A 9,844-nucleotide genomic window follows, 5' to 3' on the forward strand; every position below is an offset into this window, starting at 1 on the left:
CTAAGCATATTTTAAGGTTTATCTACTTTATCATGTGTATCAATAAACAGTTTCTTCTTTTTTTTTTTTGAGATGGAATTTCGTTGTTGTTACCCAGACTGGAGTGCAATGGGAGGATCTCGGCTCACCGCAACCTCCGCCTCCTGGGTTCAAGCAATTCTCCTGCCTCAGCCTCCCGAGTAGCTGGGACTACAGGCGTGCAACACCATGCCCAGCTAATTTTTTGTATTTTTAGTAGAGACGGGGTTTCACCTTGTTGACCAGGATGGTCTCGATCTCTTGACTCCCAAAGTGCTGGGATTATAGGCGTGAGCCACCGTGCCCGGCCACAGTTTATTCTTTTTCATTTCTATGTAGTACCATGATTTGTTTATCCAAAAACCTGTTGATAAACTTTTGGGTTGTTTCTAGTTTTCGGTTATTACAAATAAAGCTGCTACGAACATTTATGTACAAGAAAACATGTTTTCTTTTCTTTGGGGTAAATACCTAGGAGTAAAATGGCTGGGCCGCATGGTAGATGTATGTATTAATATAACATTTATTTATTTATTTTGAGACTGAGTCTTGCTTTGTCACCCAGGCTGGAGTGCAGTGGCATGATCTCAACTCACTGCAACCTTCGCCTCCTGGGTTCAAGCAATTCTCCTGCCTCAGCCTCTCAAGTAGCTGGGATTACAGTTGCCCACCACCATCTGGCTAATTTTTGTACTTTTTAGTAGAGATGGGTTTTTGCCATGTTGGCCAGGCTGGTCTCGAACTCCTGACCTCAAGTGATCTGCCTGCCTTGGGCTCCCAAAGTGCTGGGATTACAGGTGTGAGCTACCACACTGAGCTTCCTTTTTTTTTTTTTTTTTTTTTTTTTTTTGGCAGAGTCTCACTCTGTCAACCAGGCTGGAGTGCAGTGGGGCAACCTCGGCTCACTGCAAGCTCCGCCTCCTGGGTTCAAGCGATTCTCCTGCCTCAGCCTCCCAAGTAGCTGGAACTACAGGCACGGACCACCACACCCAACTAATTTTTGTAATTTTAGTATAGACGAGGTTTCACCATGTTGGCCAGGATGGTCTCGATCTGTTGACTTCGTGATCCAACTGCCTTGGCCTCCCAAAGTGCTGGGATTACAGGTGCAAGCCCATGCCAGGCTTCTTTTTTTGTTTGTTTGTTTGTTTTAGAGACAAGGTCTAGCTCTGTTGACCAAGCTGCCCTCCAACCTCAGCCTTCCAAGGAGCTGAGACTACAGGTGTGCATCACTGTGCCTAGCTGCAAATAATTTTTTCTAATATGTGGCTTGTCTTTCCATTCTCTTAACAGTGTCTCTAGAATAGCAGAAGATTTTCATTTTAAGGAAGTTCAGTTTATCTTTTTTTTCCTTTTACAGATTTTTTTGTTACAGGTGTGAGCCACTGTGCCTGGCCCTTGGGAGGAGCTTTATTATACAATATTGTATACATATTATATATAGTATACATATTATAATATATATTATATATTGTATTATAGCATATATTATATATATTATAGCATATATCATATATTGTATTATAATACATATGCAATATTATAATACATATATTATAAATATATTTAAATATATATTTATAATATATAAAAAACTTTAAAACATTTTTGTATACATTTATGGGGTACAAGTATGATTTTGTTATATATTCCTAATATGTAAAAATATACTTTTATTATATATTATAATACGTATACAATAGTAAGTTGTCAGTTCTTTATCACTGGCTCCTAGGAGGTAGTTGCTAAGTCTTAGAATTTCCTGAGTGATACAAGTGATTTTTTAAATTCATGGTGGATCACTGGGACCATACCTGAGTTTAAGCTAATAATATGATTCAGGATGGGGGCTGGCTGTGCCAGGAAGACCAACTATGGGATTAGAGGGTTGGTGCTTTGGCTCATCCTCCGGGAAGAGAAAGTGGGGATGAAGATTGAGTTCAATGGTGGCCAATGATTTCGATCATTCCTACATAATGAAACCCCAGTCAAAAGTCTAGACACCTGAAGCTGTGTGAGCTTCCCTAGTTGGTTCATCATACATCAGTGTGTTAAGAGGCTGACTTGTCCTAGGACACAGGACCTTTGCATTTAAGTGATCCTCCAAGACCTTACAGTATGTGTCTCTTCTTTTTTTGGCTGCTCCTGGTTTGTGTCCATTATGATAAAACTGTAACCATGTGTGCATTATTGAACCTGAAGGGGTAGTAAGAACACCTAAATGTGTAGGTTGTTGGTCAAAAGTGTGAGTGGCCTGGGAATTCCAGAGCTTGCAGCTTGTGTTTGAAGTGAGGCCGCCTCATGTTAGACTTTGCCCTTAACCTGTAAAGTCTGTGTTAACTCCGGACTAATATTTAGTGTCAGAATTGCACTGCAGTTTCCAACTATAATTGTGGACTTCTGTTTCTTCTTTTAGTTCCATCAGCTTTTGCTGTGTGCATCTGAAGCTCTGTTTATGCGCAATCCCATTTAGAATTGTGCCTTTTGGGTGAATTAACCCTTTTATCAATATATTGTCCTCTTTATCCCTGGAAATGTTCTTTGCTCTGAAGCCTACTTTGTAGAATATTAATATCGCCATGCTTCGCTTTCTTTTGATTAGCGTTTGCATGGTACATCCTTTTCCATCCTTTTAACTTACCTGTATCATTATATTTGAAGTGAGTTTTTCTCCCTAGTTTTAAACTTTTATTTTTACAGTCTTTAAATATCATCCACTAGAATCTAAACACCATAAGGGCAAAGTTTTTTAAAAAATCCATTCTGTTCCCTGCTATATTACTATTACATAGAAAAGTGTCTGGCCCGTAGCATGTGCTCAAAAGTTTGCTGAAAGACGGCCTAGCCACTCTCATGTAATTAGGAAGAAATGTCTCAAAATGTTAATGAGGGTTTGTCTCTAGGTGGAGTGATTGTAAGTGAACTGTATATTTGCTCTATAATATTCTACATTTCCCAGTTAGCAAAATAACTATGAATTATTTATAACTAGGAAAAATGTTACTTCATTTGAAAGTCTTTAAAACACTTTTATATACATTTATGGGGTACAAGTATGATTTTGTCATATGTGTAGTGGTGAAGTTAGGGCTTTCAGGGCCCCCATCACCCAAATAACATACCCATTGGGTAATTTCTCATCATCCCCCTCACCCTTCCGAGCCTCCATTGTCTATCATTCCACACTTTTTGTTCACGTGTACACATTACTTAGCTTCTCCTTCTAAGTGAGAACACATAGCATTTGTTTTTCGGTGACTGACTTGTTTCACTTGAGATAATGGCCTCTAGTTCCCTCCATGTTGTTGCAAAACACAATATTTCATTCTTCCTCATGGCTGAATGGTATTCCATTGTGTGTATATATGCATATATAGTGCACACACATACACACACACACACATTTTAACCCAGTCTTCTGTTGATGGACACTTAGGTTGATTCCATATCTTTGCTACTGTGACTAGACTGCAGGTATCTTCTTGAAATGATTTCCTTTCCCTTGGGTAGATAACCTAGTAGTGGCTGGCTGGCTCAAATGGTAGTTTTATTTTTAGTACTTTGAAAAATCCTATACCGTTTTCCATAGAGGTTGTACTAATTTATATTCTCATTAACAGTGTTTAAGAATTGTCTTTTCTTCACTATCCTTGCCAACATTTGTCATTTTTTGTCTTTTTATTAAGAGCCATTATAACTGGTATAAGATGAAGTCTCATTGGTTTTAATTTGCATTTCTCTGATAATTAGTGATGTTGAACATTTTTTCATGTGCCTGTTGGCCATCTGTATGCCTTTTAAAAAATATGTGTTTTGCTGGGCACAGTGGCTCATGCTTGTAATCCCAGCACTTTAGGAGGCCGAGGTGGGCGGATCACAAGGTCAGGAGATCAAGACCATCCTGACCAACATGGCAAAACTCCATCTCTACCCCAAAATACAAAAATTAGCTGGGCATGGTGGTGCACACCTGCAGTCCCAGCTACTTGGGAGGCTGAGGCAGGAGAATCGCTTGAACCCGGGAGGCAGAGGTTGCAGTGCGCTGAGATCGCACCATTGCACTCCAGCCTGGCAAAAGAGTGGGACTCCATTTTAAACAAATAGAAAAGTGTGTTTATGTCCTTTTTTGCTTTTTTTTTTTTTTTTTTTGAGACAAAGTCCCGCTCTGTGGCCAGGCTGAAGTGCACCTCTTTGCTGGGATTACAGGTGTGAGCCACCGTGCCCAGCCCTTTGCCCACTTTTTAATGGGATTGTCAGGTTTTTGTTTTTGTTGTCGAGTTGCTTCAGTTCCTTAAATTCTGGATATCAGGCCAGGTGTGGTGGCTCATGCCTGTAATCCCAGCACTCTGGGAGGCCAAGGCAAAAGGATCACTTGAGGCCAGGGGTTTGAGACCAGCTTGGGCATGTAGCATGACACTGTCTCATGCTATGTTGCCCAGGCTGGCCTCAAACTCCAGATAGATAGGTAGGTAGGAAGGTAGGTAGATAGATAGATAATTCTGGAGATTAATCCTCTGTTGAATGCATAATTTGCAAACATTTTCTCCCATTTTGCAGGTTGTCCACTCTGTTCATTATTTATTTTGGTTGAATTAAGTCCCATTTGTCTATTTTTTGTTTTTGGATGTGCTTTTGAGGATTTAGTCATGAATTCTTTTGACTAGATCAATGCCCAGGTTTTCAATTCCCTAGGTTTTCTTCTAGCATTTTTATAGTTTTAGGTCTTACATTTTCTTACATTTCAGTCCCCAATCTTGAGCTGATTTTTATATATCATGAAACAGGGGTCCAGTTTCATGCTTCTGCCATGCTGATGACCTCTGTGTGCTTACATCATATGCACTGATGTAAATACTGATGTTTGCATTTAGGTCTACTATTTTATTATTTTTGCATTTGTTTCCTTTTTTTTTTCCCTGTTTCCCTTTTCTTGCCTTTGACTTAAAGACCTTTCAGTATTTTGTTTTATCTTTTAAAAATTATATTCCTTTGCGTAGTTCAGTGGCTGGTTGAGGGATTAGAATATGCACAATGAGCTTTTTAGTCTAGTTAGAATAAATATTTTACCACTTCAAGTGGAATGTAGAAAACTTACCATCTAGGCACCTTTACCCTCCATCTTTATGTTACTCATGTCTTAAGCATATTTTAAGAACTCAATAGTCTGTTCTTTTAATCCATTTCTGTTGTTCTTCCTTCATTTCTGAATATTTCAATTTTCCTTAAGATGTCATTTCCCTTCTGTTGAAGGAGCTTCTTATAGCAATTCTTTTAGATAACATCTTCATTTTCTCTGATCCACAAATGTCTACTTCACTTTCATTCCTGAGGCTATTTTCACTGGATATAGAATTCTGGGCTGATAGGTCTTTCCGCAATTTTTAAAATTTTTATTTTGAGACGGGGTCTCACTCTCTCCCCCAGACTGGAGTGCAGTGGCATGATCTTACCACAACCTCCACCTCCCAGGCTCAAATGATTCTCCTGCCTCAGCCTCCTGAGTAGCTGGGATTACACATGTGTACCACTACAGCCTGGCTAATTTTTGTATTTTTAGTAGAGATGGGGTTTCATCATGTTTGCCAGGCTGGTCTTGAACTTCTCACCTCAGGTGATCCACCTGCCTCAGCCTCCCAAAGCGCTGGGATTATAGGTATTTGCCACTGCGCTTAGCCTCTTTCCACATTTTAAAAATGTTGTGCCATATCATGATTTCTGATGAGAAACTCAGTTACCCTAATCATTGTTTCTCTGAAGGTAATGTGTTTCTCCCCCTCCCCACTGCTTTCAGTATCATTTTAGTTTTCACAAGTTCCATCATGATGTCTGGGTGTAGATTTGAGCTTCTTAAATCTAGAGATTTTTCACAAAATCGGGAAAATAAAGTCACGTGCCACAAAATCGGGAAAAATAAATTTCAATGACAGCATATATGATGGCAATCCCATAAGATTATAATACTGTATCTTTATTGTATTTTTCCCATGTTTAGATGCACAAATACTTGCCATTGTGTTACAAGTGCCTACAGTATTCAATACAGTTTACATGCTGTACATGTTTGTAGCCTAGGAGGAACAGGCTATACCATACAGCCTAGGGGTGTAGTAGGCTACGCCATCTAGGTCTAACTATACACTATGATGTACACAGTATCGCCTAATGATGCATTTCTCCTGCCATTAAATGATGCCTGACTCTATTTCTTCAAACGTTTTTTTTTTTCCAACACATTTTCTCCTCTTTCTGGAACTCCGATGGCACAAATGTCAGATATTTTATTCTTGTCCCACAGGTTTCTGAAGCTCTGTTCATGTTCTTTTCCCCCTAGTCTTTTTCTCAGTTGTTCAGATTAGATAAATTCTATTGGTTTATCAATGCTTCTTTCCTCCATTCCGCTAGACTACTCAGTTAATGTCTAATTTTGGCTCTTGTGTTTTTTCCGTTCTAAAATTTCCATTTTGTTTCCTACATCATCTATTTGCTAAAATGTTTTCTCCGTTGGTTTGGTTTTGAGAGTTCATGATTACTTGTTGGAGCACTTTTATAATAACTGCTTTAATGGTCTTTGTCAGATAATGCTAACACCTGCGATACCTCAGTGCTGAGATCTGTTGTCTTTTCCCTTAGGAGTTGATATTTTACCATTTCCTGATATGCCGAGAAATTTTGCATTATATCCATGACATTCTGAATAGTTATTAAACTCTAGGTCATTTAAAACTACGGAGAATATTGAGTTTGATTCAGCAGGCAATCTGGTTAGGTTCAGGCCTCAAGTCCCAACCTGCCTTCTTGTGAACTGTGATTACAATGTTGGTTCAACTTTCAAAACCATTGCAGTGCTATTATCTATCCCATGTGAACATCTCCAAGTTGCCATTCTGGGATCTGGGTGTTGGTTTGTTAGTTCAGTTCTCACAGTCCTTGTTATGCTGAGTAAGAGCACACACTTGTGCAGATTTGAGGCAAACCCAGGAGTTCATAAACAACTTTTGGTGTCAGTTTTTGGTGATAGAGTTCCTTCCTCTGTGATCTTCCCAATACTTTCCAGTTCCTTCTACTGGTTCTCTGGCTGAAAGACTGAGGTTTTAGTTAATTTGTGTGCTTTTGCCACTATGCCCGTTTCCAGGGCCATACTGACGGAGGACAGAAATAAAAAGTGCCGTGGAGGCTGGCTCTCCTGTCTTGGAACCACAGCTCTACTGGAGAGAGAGAAAGGACTCCCTCAGAGTTTGGCTTCTGAATGTTCTCACTGCCAGCAGTCAACACTGTCACCACCACAGGATTGCTTAGGGGGTGGCATGTAAGAGAACACAAAAAAAGCAAACAGAAGAAAAGGGTTTCTGTACGCTCTGAATACTAAAATTTCCCTTTCTACTCCTTGAGCCAGACCTAGAAGGTTTCTAGCACTCTTCTCTGCATCCCAGTACTCACTTCCAGGTTTCCAATGTGTTCAGTTCAGACTGGGGAATACCAGATGGGGAAAAATGGTAGACTCATCACTGGTTCAGTAATACTTCCAATTCTAATCTTCCTCCCCAATCCACCTGCTACTATATTCTTTTCAGAACCTTTGAATAGCTGCTCCATGCATTCAGTGGGAAAGCCACAATGGAACATGCTTATCTTTTTTTTTTTTTTTGAGACGTAGTTTCACTCTTGTTACCCAGGCTGGAGTGCAATGGCGTGATCTTGGCTCACCGCAACCTCTGCCTCCTGGGTTCAGGCAATTCTCCTGCCTCAGCCTCCCGAATAGCTGGAACTACAGGCACGCGCCACCATGCCCAGCTAATTTTTGTATTTTTAGTAGAGACAGGGTTTCACCATGTTGACCAGGATGGTCTCGAACTCTTAACCTTGTGATCTACCCGCCTCAGCCTCCCAAAGTGCTGGAATTATAGACGTGAGCCACCATGCCGGAACATGCTTAACTTATCTGAAACCAGCCAACTACAGATTGAGCATCTCATATCTGAAATGCTTGGGATCAGAGGTGTTTTGAATTTTGGAATGTGTGCACTATACTTACTGGTTAAGCATCCTTGATCCAAAAATCTGAAATCTGAAATATTCCAGAGTACTTTCTTTGAGTGTCATGTCAGTGCTCCAAGTTTCAGATTTTCGGATTAGGAATGCTCAACCTGTGGTACTTCTAATGTGAGAAAGAAGAATAAAATATATTTACTTTCTTCTTACATTATTACAAATTTTAACTGTAGAATTAAAGGGAGATTTTCCCTCCCCTAAAAGAAAAAAAAAAAAACACATTGCCATTACACAAGGCATTTAGTTAAAGAGGCAAACAATAGGGGTGTAACAAACATTACACAGGAATTGGGTTTTTTCCCATTTTTAGTAGGCAGAAGGATAAAACTGTCTACTTACTGCTCTTGAGCAATTAATTTCTCTCACATTCACTCATTTTTAGTTTTATAATATTTTCAAGATGATTACCATCATACAGTTATGAATGTTAGTTTTTTTTTTTTTTTTTTGAGATGGAGTTTCTCTCTCACTGTCCAGGCTGGAGTGCAATGGCGTGATCTCGACTTACTACAACCTCTGCCTTCTGGGTTCAAGCGATTATCCTGCCTCAGCCTCCTGAGTAGCTGGGATTACAGGCATACACCACCATGTCAGGCTGGTCTCAAACTCCTGACCTCAGGTGATCCACCTACCTCGGCCTCCCAAAGTCCTGGGATTATAGGCGTCAGCCACCACACCCAGCCGAATGTTGATTTTTCTGAGTAACAAGATACCAATGATAAAATTCTGCCAACACGGCCTCTAATTAATGACTTGGAGCTATGACTAACGGAGTTTATATTTTTAAGATAAGAAGTTGGCTGGCTAGGTAATCCCTGAAAGGGAGAAGCAAACTCTTCACAATAGAGAACACATGTAGCCTAACAGTGACGTTTAATGGACTCTGTGCTCTAAGAGCGGGGTCTCTGCAAGAGAAGAACAAAATGAAACCATCTGAAGTGCTAAACATACCAAGAATCTCAATTACTAAAGTGACTACTGGAATATCTGAGTCAACAGCATTTGATTAAATGTATCACCAAAGTTTGCTAAAAATAAATCCTTGAACATGTGATTATAGCACCCAGAAATACTTTTGGATAAAAGAAAATACTCAGGGTATACAGCACTGCAATACTTACATTATGATTTCATGTTTTATTATGTATGTGATCTTTGACAATGCTTTCATCAACTAGTTCTCTTAATTATAATTTTATTTTCTGCTGACATATATAACCCAAGTTTTAGGTTTAAGAATTTCATTTTCCCCACACAAACACAGTAACCACACTCTCCATGGAGGCAATTTTTTGTTTCCCAACTACCTAAAATGCTATTTAATGACAAGGGTTGGCAGAAAAGGCAGACATTACCTCTAAATATCATTCCTTTAAAATTATAAAACTTAGGAGCTGATTACTTTTCCCCTGGAAAACAGGAATCATAACAATAACAATAGTATAATTTGTTGGCTAGGCTCAGTGGCTCATGCTTGTAATCCTAGCACTTTGGGAGGCTGAGACAGGCAGACTGCCTGAGCTCAGGTCAAGACCAGCCTGGGCAAGATGCTAAAACCCGTCTCTACTAAAATACGAAAACACATCAGCCAGTCGTGGTGGTGGGTGCCTGTAATCCCAGCTACTCAGGAAGCTGAGGCATGAGAATTGCTTGAACCTGGGAGGTGGAGGTTCCAGTGAGCCAAGATTGCACCACTGCACTCCAGCCTGGGCAACAAAGCAAAACTGTCTCAAAAAAAAAAAAAAAGGCATAATTTATTGAGCTTTACTATGTTGCA

The sequence above is a fragment of the Callithrix jacchus genome, chromosome 19, assembly GCF_049354715.1.
Source record: "Callithrix jacchus isolate 240 chromosome 19, calJac240_pri, whole genome shotgun sequence".
Classification (NCBI taxonomy): Eukaryota; Metazoa; Chordata; class Mammalia; order Primates; family Cebidae; genus Callithrix; species Callithrix jacchus.